The following is a 13,384-nucleotide window of genomic DNA, read 5'->3' as shown; positions in this document are numbered from 1 at the left end:
ACAATTAACTAAAGAATTCCATAATAAATCCGTTGCAACCCCATGATCACGATTAGCCCATAATAGAACTTATCGCCATCATGGGTTCATATGAAATCATGACAAACAAACACAAGAAAATAATAACTAAACTAATTATATTAAAACAGAGTACGTCACAAGAGTAAATAAGTCAAAGCAAGAAAACTAGCATCCAACATTACAACGAAACAAGAATCACAAGAAAATATGCTTCCTCTTCGTTGCGGTGTGCTAAATCGGTCTTCTTCCTTATCTCCTTCGCTTCTTGCGTAAAACACAATCTAAAACATAATCCCCTTCTTACTCTCTGTGAAAACGTCTCAAATCTACCTATATAATAGTCCCATAAAACTCAGATTACATAGAAGTTGGAAGCCAAACAGAAGTAGAAGTCTAAAATAATTTATCTTTTTCCCCGACCCTGCGCGGCCGCTCAGCATAGCTGCGCGGGCGCGCAGGTTGCTGCGCGGCCGCTCAGCATTGCTGCGCGGGCGCGCAGGCCTCTACTGGAAAAAATCCAGGTTTGCTCCGTTTCTTTGCCGTAATCTGCCCATTCCTTTCCTCTCGCAATGGTGAACACATGCCAAGGCTTATTCTTGATGATTCCTCCCCCGAAATGCAACTAATACCCTGAAATGCCTAAACACTAGAAAAACGCATCAAATACACAAAATACTTGATTTCAAGACACCAATTTAAGCCATTTTAAGACATTCTAAGTGGTATAAAATGCCACTTATCACACCCCCAAACTTAAATCGATGCTTGTCCTCAAGCGTCACAGACTCAAAAACAAATAAAAATATGCATGAATGCAATCTATATGAAAATGCAACGATCCCCCTTACTACAATTAACCAACCAAATTGTCACATCTCAACGAATGCAGTTAGACAACTAAAGATCAATAAACTCATGCAAACGGACATACAGCCAGAAATGTGGTGTGTGCAAATGCTTAACATATATGCTTCGGAACTAGACCAATTACTATGACTAGACTATCCTCAAGGCAATCCTACGATTATACAAAGAATAAAAATTCTAGGCACAAAGTTATATACAACACTACAAGAACTCTGGAGCTTACTACGGAATCGTGCTTTTTATTTACAACTCAAATGCTTATTTGACTGTGCAATGAGTGAGGTCCACAAAAGACTTATACAATGGTATTCATGTAACGAGCGTTAGGTTAGCGGATCCCAGACTCTAAAAGCCTTAGGTCACTAGGCACAAAGTCCCCTAAGAACTTAATAACTCGAATACCAAAGAGCCCACTCTTGATCAATTATGCAATTTTTTTTTTAATAACTTCTGAGCAAGTGCGTTTCGCTCCATCTTGCTCAACCCTAGACTACTCGCAACATATGCGAGCCGGCTACTAGCCATTTGACGCCTAGCCACAACTAGCAACAACTTCCATATTTTTTTCTCCAAAATTTTTTCTTTTTTCATGTCTTTATCACTAAGAACCTATAATCGAATTCTAAGCATAATAAGTAGATTGACCTTGAAAACAACCAAATCATAACAACAATCTAGCCCTTACGCATTCTTTAAGACTTAGTGGACTTACAATTGTTTCTAGCATGCATATCAACCTACACAACTTAATATCACTTTAATGCTATCACTACACTCGCATCAATATCACAATTCAGTCGATAACTTATTGCAAAAGGGATCATGGTAAATGCATGAGCTACATGACATTCATAAAAAAAAACTAAATGGCATAAATTATGCAACTATATGAACTAAACTATCATGAATATGCAACTAAATGACACACACACAATATTCCTTAACTACCACCCCCAAACTAAAAATCTTCACTGTCCTCAGTGAAAGTAGTAGAAAGGAACACAGGGTATACCTACTCGGAGTCATCATCATCATCACCCTCAGTGGGTGGAGTATCAGGCGGTGGGTATGCAGAGTCCTCACCAAAAACTGGCCACTGGATATCAATTCCAAGGCCTCGAAAAGCAGTCCCTAACGCAAGGGTGAGCTCCTGAGCAAACCTGCTCTGCGTCTCATACATGGCATCCATCCGCCGTGAAAGCCTCCTATACTGGGCATCACCCATCCCAGCACCCTCCTGAGCTCTCGAAGAACCAGCCTCACCACGCCCTGGCCTAGCCATAGTAGCACCTCGTGCTGGACGCCCTCCTGGAAGACGATAACCCAGCCCATGCTCCTCAGGCTCACCACCGGTCCACTCCTGCATCCCATTCAGAGTGCCAGAATCAATCGGAGCTGCTGGCAACTACAACTGCTCATGAGCCGGCCAGTTCACTCCCACTGCTCGGCATAGCTTCGTAACCGTGGATGCATAAGGGATGTTCATATGCTTTGCTCCCCTCAAAAACTTCAGAATTCCTTGGTAGATAAACTCACCAAGGTCCACATAGTACTCATCATGCAGAATTCCCCACAATAACTGTGCTCTCTCAACTGTGACCTCATGTGCATATGAAGAAGGCAAAATATTAGCACATATAAATGCATTCCATGCACGGGCATACCTGTTCATGGCGATCACCGGAAAGTGACGATACTCATTATTGCCTGGACTGCGGGTCCAAACTGTGCCCGGTCGACAGAGAGTCGCACAAATCAAATCCAAGTCAAAATCCTCAGCAGTCTTTTCATTCCAGTTCTCCTCCTCGGGCTTCCTCTCTCGCTGTCCAATCACACGGTGAATCGCCGCAGGATGATAATCAACCGTCAGCCCACGGACCACAGAAAACCCATTCTTTTCAGCCTTCGCGTTCACGTAGAACTCGCAAACAACGCTCATCGGTACTGCTTCGGGTGACTCACAAAAAGCTATCCACCCCTTCTCTGCAATCATGGGCAACAACTCACCATCCCTCCCTGATGGTAAAAACCCCCTCTCCTTCAGAATCGGCTTCCCCAACAGCCTAGTGTACTCCTCCTCCGCAGCTCTGTCAGTTAACCGAGGCCTTGCAGCAGTACCCCTCGATGAATCAGCAGTAGGAACTGTGCTGCTGCTGTCAATAGTGCGTGCTCTCTTGGGTGCCATTGATTCGTGAATAAAAGTGTGTAAGAACTGATTTTTGATGTTTGTGAGAGGGTTTAAGTGTAGGAAGTTTTGTAGGAGATATGTAGGATAGGTGTATGTATATATAGGGTGTGGATTAGATTAGGGTTTGGGAATTAAGGGATAAAATGATGGGGTAGTGGGAACAATTCGTGGGTTTATGGGCTAAAACTGTTTTTGTGTTTTTGTTTGTTTTTTTTTTCTGAACTGTAAAAAATTTTCTGGAACTCGACCCTTGCGTGGCCGCTCAGCATAGCTGCGCGGGCGCGCAGCTTGCTGCGCGGTCGCTCAGCACAGCTGCGCGGGCGCGCAGAGGGTCTCTGGAATTTTTTTTTTCAGCCCCTGTTTTCTGATTTTTTTGTGTTTTTGGATAGGTTATTAACTTCTAAGGGTTCCTGTAACAACAATTCATGGGTTGCCTCCCACGCAGCGCTTTTTTTTCGTCATTAGCTTGACGTTCCGTACCTTTCTCAAGTAGTCAACAAAATGGCACTAACCACCTCTCGGTTTGCCATGTCCCCATAGTAGTGCTTCAACCGCTGACCGTTAACCTTGAATGTTTGGTCCGAATCATTCTCAAAAAATTCCACCGCTCCATGTGGAAACACAGTTTTGACAATAAAAGGTCCAGACCACCTTGATTTCAACTTCCCAGGAAAAAGTCGGAGCCGAGAGTTGAATAAAAGAACTTGTTGCCCTGGCACAAATAACTTAGGATGTAGCTTCCTATCGTGCCACCTCTTCACCTTTTCCTTATACATTTTGTTACTCTCGTACGCTTGAAGTCGAAATTCATCAAGTTCATTAAGCTGAAGCATTCTTTTCTTACCAGCTGCATCTAAATCCAGGTTCAATTTCTTCAATGCCCAGTAGGCCTTATGCTCAAGCTCCGCCGGTAGATGACATTCCTTACCGTACACCAACTGAAATGGTGACATCCCAAGTAGAGTTTTGTATGCTGTTCTGTAAGCCCAAACAGCTTCATCGAGCTTTAAAGACCAATCCTTCCTTGACGGACAAACAACCTTCTCTAGAATATGCTTTATCTCTCTGTTAGACACTTCCGCTTGACCATTTGTTTGCGGATGATAGGCAGTAGCTACTCGATGATTCACATTATAACGCTGCATCATAGAAGTGAACTTACGGTTGCAAAAATGCGATCCTTCATCACTTACGATTACCCGAGGTGTTCCAAACCTTGTGAAAATTTGCTTATGAAGAAAATTTAGCACTGCCTTTGCATCATTTGTCGGTAAAGCTTTAACTTCGACCCATTTTGAGACATAATCGACTGCCAGCAAGATGTACTGATTATTGCAAGACGTGATAAAGGGCCCCATGAAATCGATTCCCCACACATCAAAGACCTCGACTTCAAGCATCACATTTAATGGCATCTCATCCTTCCTTGACAAATTTCCCACTCTTTGGCAACGATCACACCTTAAAACAAACTGATGAGCATCCTTGAACAAAGTAGGCCAGAAAAAACCTGCTTGCAGAATACGAGCTGCCGTCTACTCACCTCCATAGTGTCCACCATAAACCGTGGAATGGCAGTCTCGTATTATCCCCTCCGTCTCACAGAACGGGATACATCTCCTGATGATCTGGTCAGCTCCCTGTCTAAACAAATATGGTTCATCCCACATATACCACTTCACCTCATGCAGAAACTTCTTCTTTTGAGCGGATGTCAAATTAAGAGGCATTATATTGCTGACGAGATAGTTTACAATATCTGCAAACCATGGTTCTTCCTCCTGAATTGCAAACAACTGCTCATCCGGAAAAGATTCATTGATTAACGTCCTATCTCGTGAAGTAGAATCGAGATTCTCCAACCTAGAGAGATGGTCAGCTACTTGATTCTCAGTACCTTTTCTATCTTTGATCTCTAACTCAAATTCCTGAAGTAAAAGCACCCAACGAATGAGTCTCGGCTTCGAATCCTTCTTAGAAACCAGATAGCGAATAGCTGCATGATCAGTGAATACTGTTACTTTCGTACCAAGCAGATAAGATCGAAATTTCTCAAAGCCAAAGACTATAGCCAAAAGCTCCTTCTCAGTAGTGGTGTAGTTCAATTGGGCACCATTTAAAGTCTTACTCGCATAGTAGACCACATGGAAGAGATTTTTCTTGCGCTGTCCCAGAACTGCACCTACCGCATAATCACTCGCATCACACATCATCTCAAACGGTTCTGTCCAATCTGGTGCTGTAATAACTGGTGCAGTGATCAAACTCTTCTTGAGAGTCTCGAATGCTGCCAAACATTCATCATCAAATTTGAACGACACATCTTTCTCAAGCAAATTGCACAACGGCTTAGATATCTTTGAAAAGTCCTTGATGAATCGCCGATAAAAACCCGCATGACCAAGAAAACTACCGATTCCTTTCACAGAATTAGGTGGGGGAAGATTTTTAATGACTCCCACCTTGGCCTTGTCCACCTCCAGACCCTTGCTAGAGACCTTATGCCCAAGGATAATGGCTTCACGCACCATAAAATGACATTTCTCCCAATTAAGCACCAAATTAGTTTCCACGCATCTTTTGAGTACGGCGCGCAGATTATTCAAACATTCATCATATGAGTGTCCAAAGATGGAGAAGTCATCCATGAACACTTCGACGTTATTTCCAATCATGTCAGAGAATATAGCCATCATACATCTCTGAAAAGTGGTCGGGGCGCCACATAACCCAAACGAAACTCTGCGAAAAGCAAATGTGCCAAATGGACAAGTGAAGGTAGTCTTTTCCTGATCCTCTGGTGCAATACAAATCTGATTATACCCGGAATAACCATCCAGAAGACAAAAATACTCATGACCCGCCAATTTGTCAAGCATTTGATCAATAAATGGAAGGGGGAAGTGATCCTTCCTTGTGGCTTTGTTCAATTTTCTATAATCCATGCATACTCTCCATCCTGTAACTGTTCGAGTAGGGATGAGCTCATTCTTTTCATTTGCAACCACAGTGATACCTCCCTTCTTAGGTACACATTGTACGGGGCTCACCCACGAGCTGTCAGAAATAGGATAAATGATGCTTGCATCTAGCCATTTCAGAATTTCTTTCTTCACCACCTCCTTCATGATGGGATTCAGTCTTCGCTGCTGTTCCACAGTTGGCTTACTACCTTCCTCTAGCAGAATTTTATGCATACAATATGAAGGACTTATTCCCTTGATGTCTGCTATGGTCCATCCTATAGCCGATTTGAATTCTCTCAAAATCCTTAAGAGCTTGTCTTCCTCACTACCTGAAAGGTCAGATGAAATAATAACAGGTAACGTAGATGAATCACCTAAAAAAGCATACCTCAAATGTTCAGGTAATGGTTTGAGCTCCAAGGTAGGTGCTTCCTCTATTGATGGTTTGAGCTTCCCTTTAGTATTCTTAAGGTCAGAAGTACCAAGAGATTCAAATGGTATGTCCAGCTTTCGCTTCCATGGAGAAGCGTTCAGATATTATAATTGCTCGTTGCTATCTTCATCATCGCTGTCAAAATTCCCCACTAAGGCCTTTTCCAATGCATCAGACATTAGCATGTGATCGAGTTCCGAAGTAACCACAGTATCAATCACATCCACTTTTAAGCACTCCTCATCTTCTGTAGGGAATTTCATTTCCTTGAATATATTGAAGGTCACATCCTGATCTTGGACCCGCATAGTAAGTTTACCTTTTTGCACATCTATCAAGGTACGGCCAGTAGCCAAGAAAGGCCTTCCCAAGATTATGGGAATCTTCTTATCTTCCTCAAAATCCAGAATAACAAAATCTGCTGGAAAGAAGAGCTTATCCACCTTGACGAGCACATCCTCAACTATGCCCCTTGGGTAAGTAATGGAACGGTCAGCCAATTGTAGCGACATGTATGTGGGTTTTGAATCAGGCAGATCCAGCTTTTTAAAGATCGACAACGGCATCAGATTAATGCTTGCTCCCAAATCACAAAGGCACTTGTCAAAAGTTAGATTGCGAATGGTACAAGGAATGGTGAAGCTTCCTGGATCTTTCAGTTTTGGTGGTAACTTTTGCTGCAGAACAGCGCTGCATTCTTCCGTGAGAGCAACGGTTTCAAAGTCATCCAGTTTCACCTTCCTTGCAAGAATAGTCTTCATAAACTTCGTATAACTAGGCATTTGTTCCAGAGCCTCAGCGAAAGGTATATTGATGTGAAGTTTCTTGAACACCTCCAGAAACTTCCCGAACTGTCTATCCAGCTTTTGTTGCTGCAATCTCTTAGGAAAAGGTGGTGGAGGATAGAGCTGTTTCTCCCCTGTATTAGCCTCAGGCAGAGTGTGTTCAACAATAGTCTTCCTTGGTTCCGCCGCTTTCTCCTTTTGCTTAGATTCTTCATCTCTAACTTCAGCTTCGACTTCCTTTGCCTTTTCAGCATCAGCCACTTTTCCAGACCTTAAGGTAATAGCCTTGACTTGCTCTTTAGCTTCCTTCCTGCCTGGTACTTCCGTGTCACTGGGAAGAGTGCCAGGTTGACGATTGAGCACTGCATTGGCTAATTGACCGATTTGATTTTCCAAGGTCTTGATAGAAACCGCCTGACTCTTGCACGACAGCTTAAGTTCCTCAAAATCAGCACTAGTAGGTGCAGCTGTACTTCCCTGTTGAGGATATGATTGCCTTGTAGCATACTGCTGTGGTTGCTGGAATCCAGGTGGGTTAAACTGTTTACTAACTCCTTGCTGATATGGTGGCTGAATAGCATTCTGATTATTCCCCCAGCTGAAATTTGGATGATTTCTGTTATTAGGATGATAGGTCCCTGGCACAGGCTGCTGTTGTCGCTGATAATTATTCACATACTGAACAGATTCGTTGACAAGAGAACACTGATCCGTAGCATGAGAACCTGCACAAAGCTCACAAACCATAGCTATTTGATTAACTCCATACGTAGCCAGAGAATCAACCTTCATTGATAGCGCTTGGAGCTGGGCTGCAATAGCGGTGGCTGCATCAACTTCCAGAATACCTGCTACCTTGCCTGACGTCATCCTCTGAGTTGGGTTTTGATGCTCATTTGCAGCCATCGTCTCTATAAGATTATACGCCTCAATATAGCTTTTAGCCCATAAGGCTCCTCCAGCTGCTACATCGAGCATGGGCCGAGATTGGGCCCCCAAACCATTATAGAAACCAGTGATCACCATCCAATCCGACATTCCATGATGTGGACATTTTCTCAACATTTCCTTGTAGCGTTCCCAAGCCTCGCACATAGATTCTGTAGGTTGCTGCGCAAACTGAGTAAGAGCACTCCTCATAGCAGCAGTCTTTGCCATCGGATAAAACTTCACCAGAAACTTTTGCGCAAGATCTTGCCACGTAGTGATGGACCCAGCTGGTTCAGAATGTAACCAGTCTTTAGCCTTGTCCCTTAGTGAGAATGGGAAAAGCCTCAACTTGATAGCCTCATCAGTCACGCCATTATACTTAAAAGTGCTGCAGATCTCGACAAAATTCCTTATGTGCATGTTGGGGTCTTCAGTTGCCGCTCCTCCAAAAGAAACAGAATTCTGCACCATCTGAATAGTGCCCGGCTTGATTTCAAAGGTGTTAGCTTGAATAGCCGGATGAAGGATGCTTGACTGAATGTCATCAATTTTAGGCCGAGAAAAATCCATAAGAGCTGGATCAGCTTGAACAATACGATCTCCCATGTTTACTGGTTCTTTCTGCTCAGTTCCTGAATCCGAATCCTCAAAATCTAACTTCTCCGGAATATCAAGAACTTCGTCTGTCTCCTCAGCTGTATCTAAAGTCCTCTTGCGAGCACGAGAACGAGTTTGCATAAACGCTTGCTAAAGTACCTGAAACACAACCGAAAAGAGTAAGTAAATACTACGTCCTAATCACTGAGTCCTAATGACCAATGATGGTAAGTACATAAACTAAACAAATACGCCGAGTCCCCGGCAGCGGCGCCAAAAACTTGTTAGGGCGAAAACACGCGCTAATATTCACGCAAGTATACGCGTTCGCAAGTAATATAGAATATTTTCTAGTTCGTTCCCTCAGAGACTCAGACTAAATTATTGTCTAATTAAACTCACTCACCAATGTATGATTACTTCTCAATGTTAAGATAATAACACTTAAAATTGTTGATTAAATATTAACTATAATTAACTACTAAATTAACCACTTAACTAACACTTCAATTTATCAATAATAAAACACTCATGAGATCACAACTTCATTATTACTTCCTTCTATAGCCATTGTTATTACCTTTAGCATGTGACAGTGATGATATTAATCGAATAACACGAAACTGATAAAAGCCAACTTTCATTGTACTAATACCATTCTACCAAGCATCCACAATTAAGATAGAAGTTGAATAGTCATCAATTATTTTGAGTTCCTATATGTCTACAGAAATTGACAACACAACGATTTAAGCTCAAGTTATTCCTTTTGATTACATAGGGCAAATAAAACTGTTAGAGTTACCCACTAATCATGCTCAACGTACATGAACCTATGCTAGCATGGCAAGTTCTAAATCTCAAGATCCACTGTCGCTTCACAAGAGATTAACACCCTATCTTATATGTTCGCGACGCACATAAGACGAATATGCACAACCAATACTAGATATCATGCAATCATCACACACTAAAGTATTAAACAATTAACTAAAGAATTCCATAATAAATCCGTTGCAAACCCATGATCACGATTAGCCCATAATAGAACTTATCGCCATCATGGGTTCATATGAAATCATGACAAACAAACACAAGAAAATAATAACTAAACTAATTATATTAAAACAGAGTACGTCACAAGAGTAAATAAGTCAAAGCAAGAAAACTAGCATCCAACGTTACAACGAAACAAGAATCACAAGAAAATATGCTTCCTCTTCGTTGCGGTGTGCTAAATCGGTCTTCTTCCTTATCTCCTTCGCTTCTTGCGTAAAACACAATCTAAAACATAATCCCCTTCTTACTCTCTGTGAAAACGTCTCAAATCTACCTATATAATAGTCCCATAAAACTCAGATTACATAGAAGTTGGAAGCCAAACAGAAGTAGAAGTCTAAAATAATTTATCTTTTTCCCCGACCCTGCGCGGCCGCTCAGCATAGCTGCGCGGGCGCGCAGGCCTCTACTGGAAAAAATCCAGGTTTGCTCCGTTTCTTCGCCGTAATCTGCCCATTCCTTTCCTCTCGCAATGGTGAACACATGCCAAGGCTTATTCTTGATGATTCCTCCCCCGAAATGCAACTAATACCCTGAAATGCATAAACACTAGAAAAACGCATCAAATACACAAAATACTTGATTTCAAGACACCAATTTAAGCCATTTTAAGACGTTCTAAGTGGTATAAAATGCCACTTATCAGGTATCTGAAAGGAGAAATCGAACTTTGTTAGACATAGTTCGGTCCATGATGAGCTATGCAAATCTTCCAGTATTCCTATGGGGTTATGCATTGGAAACCTCAGCATATTTACTGAATAAGGTGCCTTCCAAATCTGTTCCTCAAACTCCGTATGAGATATGGAAAGAAAGGAAACCGAGTCTTAAACACGTTAAGATTTGGGGATGTCCAGCTTATGTCAAGTAAGTTGACCCAGATAAGCTGGAATATCGATCCGTAAAATGTAGTTTTGTGGGATATCCTAAAGAGACTTTAGGGTATTACTTTTGCACCGATCATCGGGTGTTTGTCTCCAGACATGCTACCTTCTTGGAAAAGGAGTTTATCCTTGAAGGAAACAGTGGGAGCAAAATTGAACTTGCTGAAGTTCAAGAAGCACAAACTACTACGGATCAAGTGGAAACACCTGTTCTGACTGAACAACCTTTTGTGGAACAGCCCATTCATAGATCAGGGAGAGTGTCTCGCCAACCTGAGAGGTAATATGGCCTTGTCATTGAGAATGACAATGAGTTGTCGATTATTGATGTTGACGACCCTGTGACCTATAATGAGGCTATGAGTAGTGTTGACTCAGAGAAATGGCATAGTGCCATGAAATCCAGAATGGAATCTATGTATACGGTATACAAAAGATAGATTATAGCAGATGGCCAGGTGGAGACCTATAAGGCCAGGCTTGTGGCAAAAGAATTCAAACAAAGGCAATGGATTGACTTTGATGAAACCTTTTTCCTGTAGCCCTGTTAAAATCAGTTCGGATTTTGCTTGCAATTAATGTGGTTTAAAGCAAGCTTCTCGAAAGATGGAACATTCGTTTTGATGAGACAATCAAAGAGTTTGATTTTATCAAAAACGTAGATGAACCATGCGTCTACAAAAGGGTTAGTGGGAGCGTGGTAACATTTCTTATATTGTATTGAATTAGAGTTGACACACATAACAACATAGCAGACCCACTCACAAAGCTACTTTATGAAAGTCACTTTGATCGTCAAGATGGGTATTAGATACCAGAGTGATTGGCTTTAGTACAAGTGGGAGATTGAAAGGAATATGTCCTAAGTCCAATCAGGTATTAGGATTTAGGAATAACTCTTTATGTAATCTGTTTTGATTTCATTGATATTAATAAAGACTTGTTTTGTTTTTATTACGGGCTCTATCTATTTAAGTGTTTAAATAAGATATACCATAGTTTAGAGTAAAGCTTTTTATGGATTATGATGAGATCATAATAATGAGACCTAAAAAGATGATAACTCTAAACTTAAATAGTTCCTGGTCATAGGATTACTAACTGGTAATTAATAATCCGCAAAGATCGGTACATACTATGCTTGCTTCATTATGAAGGATGTCTGTTCTCATAGACATTTGTGTGGTGACACTATAGCTAGTATGTAGGTGCTTATTATAGAATAAGTTCACTGAACATGACTCGCCTAGCTGAACAACTGATGGAGTTCACTCACGTGTCAGCAGTTGTTCGCTTAGTGATAGTTGTACAAGTATCTTTAGACTTGAGGTCATCATAGTCATCTTGTGTACACTGAACTATGCTTTGGTTTAGTTCTTAGTCTCCAGGGACAATTATTAGGGCTCTTCTGGGTATAGGAATTTGTACACGAAGATAGTGTATGATCAATAAAGGATCTACCCCTTCCAGTGAAGGAAGCGAATGTTCAAGGCTGATCCAATTATGCTAGTTCAGGAATCTCTGGCCAGAGTGAATGAAATTAGAAAGGAGTTTCTAATTTGCATAGAACTACGCATAATGAATGGTAAGCAAGTGATTAAATTACATAGGCTTGACACGAGATCCATGCCTTGTATTTAATCGGGACATTGTAGGGTAGAAGGAGTTTATTGTACGGTAACTATTCACTGACAGGTTCTTGGTATTCTAAGCAGTGAATTCATATTATCCGGATAGTCGCGATATGTTGAGAAGCATCACTCACGATGTAGAATAAATGTGATTAATTAATTAATCATATTTAAGAAATTAGAGAATTTATATAAATAATGATAAAATAGTTTTATTATTATTTATTTCTACTACCGGCTTAATATTGAACCTACAGGGTCACACCATTAAAAGAGAATGATTTATTGGTGGAGGAATTAATTAATAATGGCTAATAATTATTTATTTGTGAAATAAATAATTAATTGGCAAATTTAATAATTGATTAAATGAGATTTAATTGATTATAAATTAATTAAGAAAAGTTCTTAATATTATTAATTAAGGATTTAATTTTTGGAAATTAAATCAAGTGAGAGAATTATTTCTAAAGTGTTTAGAAAAAGGATTAATAATTAAAAGGTGTTTTAATTATTAATGAGAATAATAAATGGGATAATAATAATAATATTTACGGGAAAATTTCAGCTGAAAATTTTGCCTATAAATACACTATTATAGACCCTATTTTTATTCGAACCCCAGAAACCCAAAAGTTTTAGAAAACCAAATTCTCTCCACCTCCTCCTCCTCCTAAAAGTCGTTTTCTTGGTGGATACCGGTGGAGTGCTTCACTTGAGGAGCAACTGCTAAGGATCTCTGATCGTTGTCTCCGAATTAATTTTAAAGGTTAGATTCAATCCCTCGAATTTTTATTCACGATTTATATGCTTTTATTTGGATTTTGTGTTTGTAAAAGTGTTTTTCCACGCCCCGCTGCGTTTAAAAATCCAACAATTTTGTGGGATATCCTAAAGAGACTTTGGGGTATTACTTTTACACCGATCATCGGGTGTTTGTCTCCAGACATGCTACCTTCTTGGAAAAGGAGTTTATCCTTGAAGAAAACAGTGGGAGCAAAATTGAACTTGATGAAGTTCAAG

At 40.7% G+C, this 13,384-nt stretch overlaps 1 non-coding gene and 1 pseudogene across 1 annotated transcript; one reads left to right on the top strand and one right to left on the bottom strand.

Moving 5' to 3' along the window:
* The window catches only part of LOC141665608 (uncharacterized), a 149,641-nt pseudogene that overhangs the window by 20,598 nt on the left and 115,659 nt on the right, over nt 1-13,384 (bottom strand).
* On the top strand, nt 8,297-8,403 carry LOC141669453 (small nucleolar RNA R71). Its single transcript, XR_012553738.1, has one exon. It is a non-coding gene; the product is annotated as a small nucleolar RNA R71 (small nucleolar RNA).

This window comes from Apium graveolens, chromosome 6, assembly GCF_009905375.1.
Source record: "Apium graveolens cultivar Ventura chromosome 6, ASM990537v1, whole genome shotgun sequence".
Taxonomy (NCBI): Eukaryota; Viridiplantae; Streptophyta; class Magnoliopsida; order Apiales; family Apiaceae; genus Apium; species Apium graveolens.
This window is presented reverse-complemented; position numbering and strand designations above follow the sequence as displayed.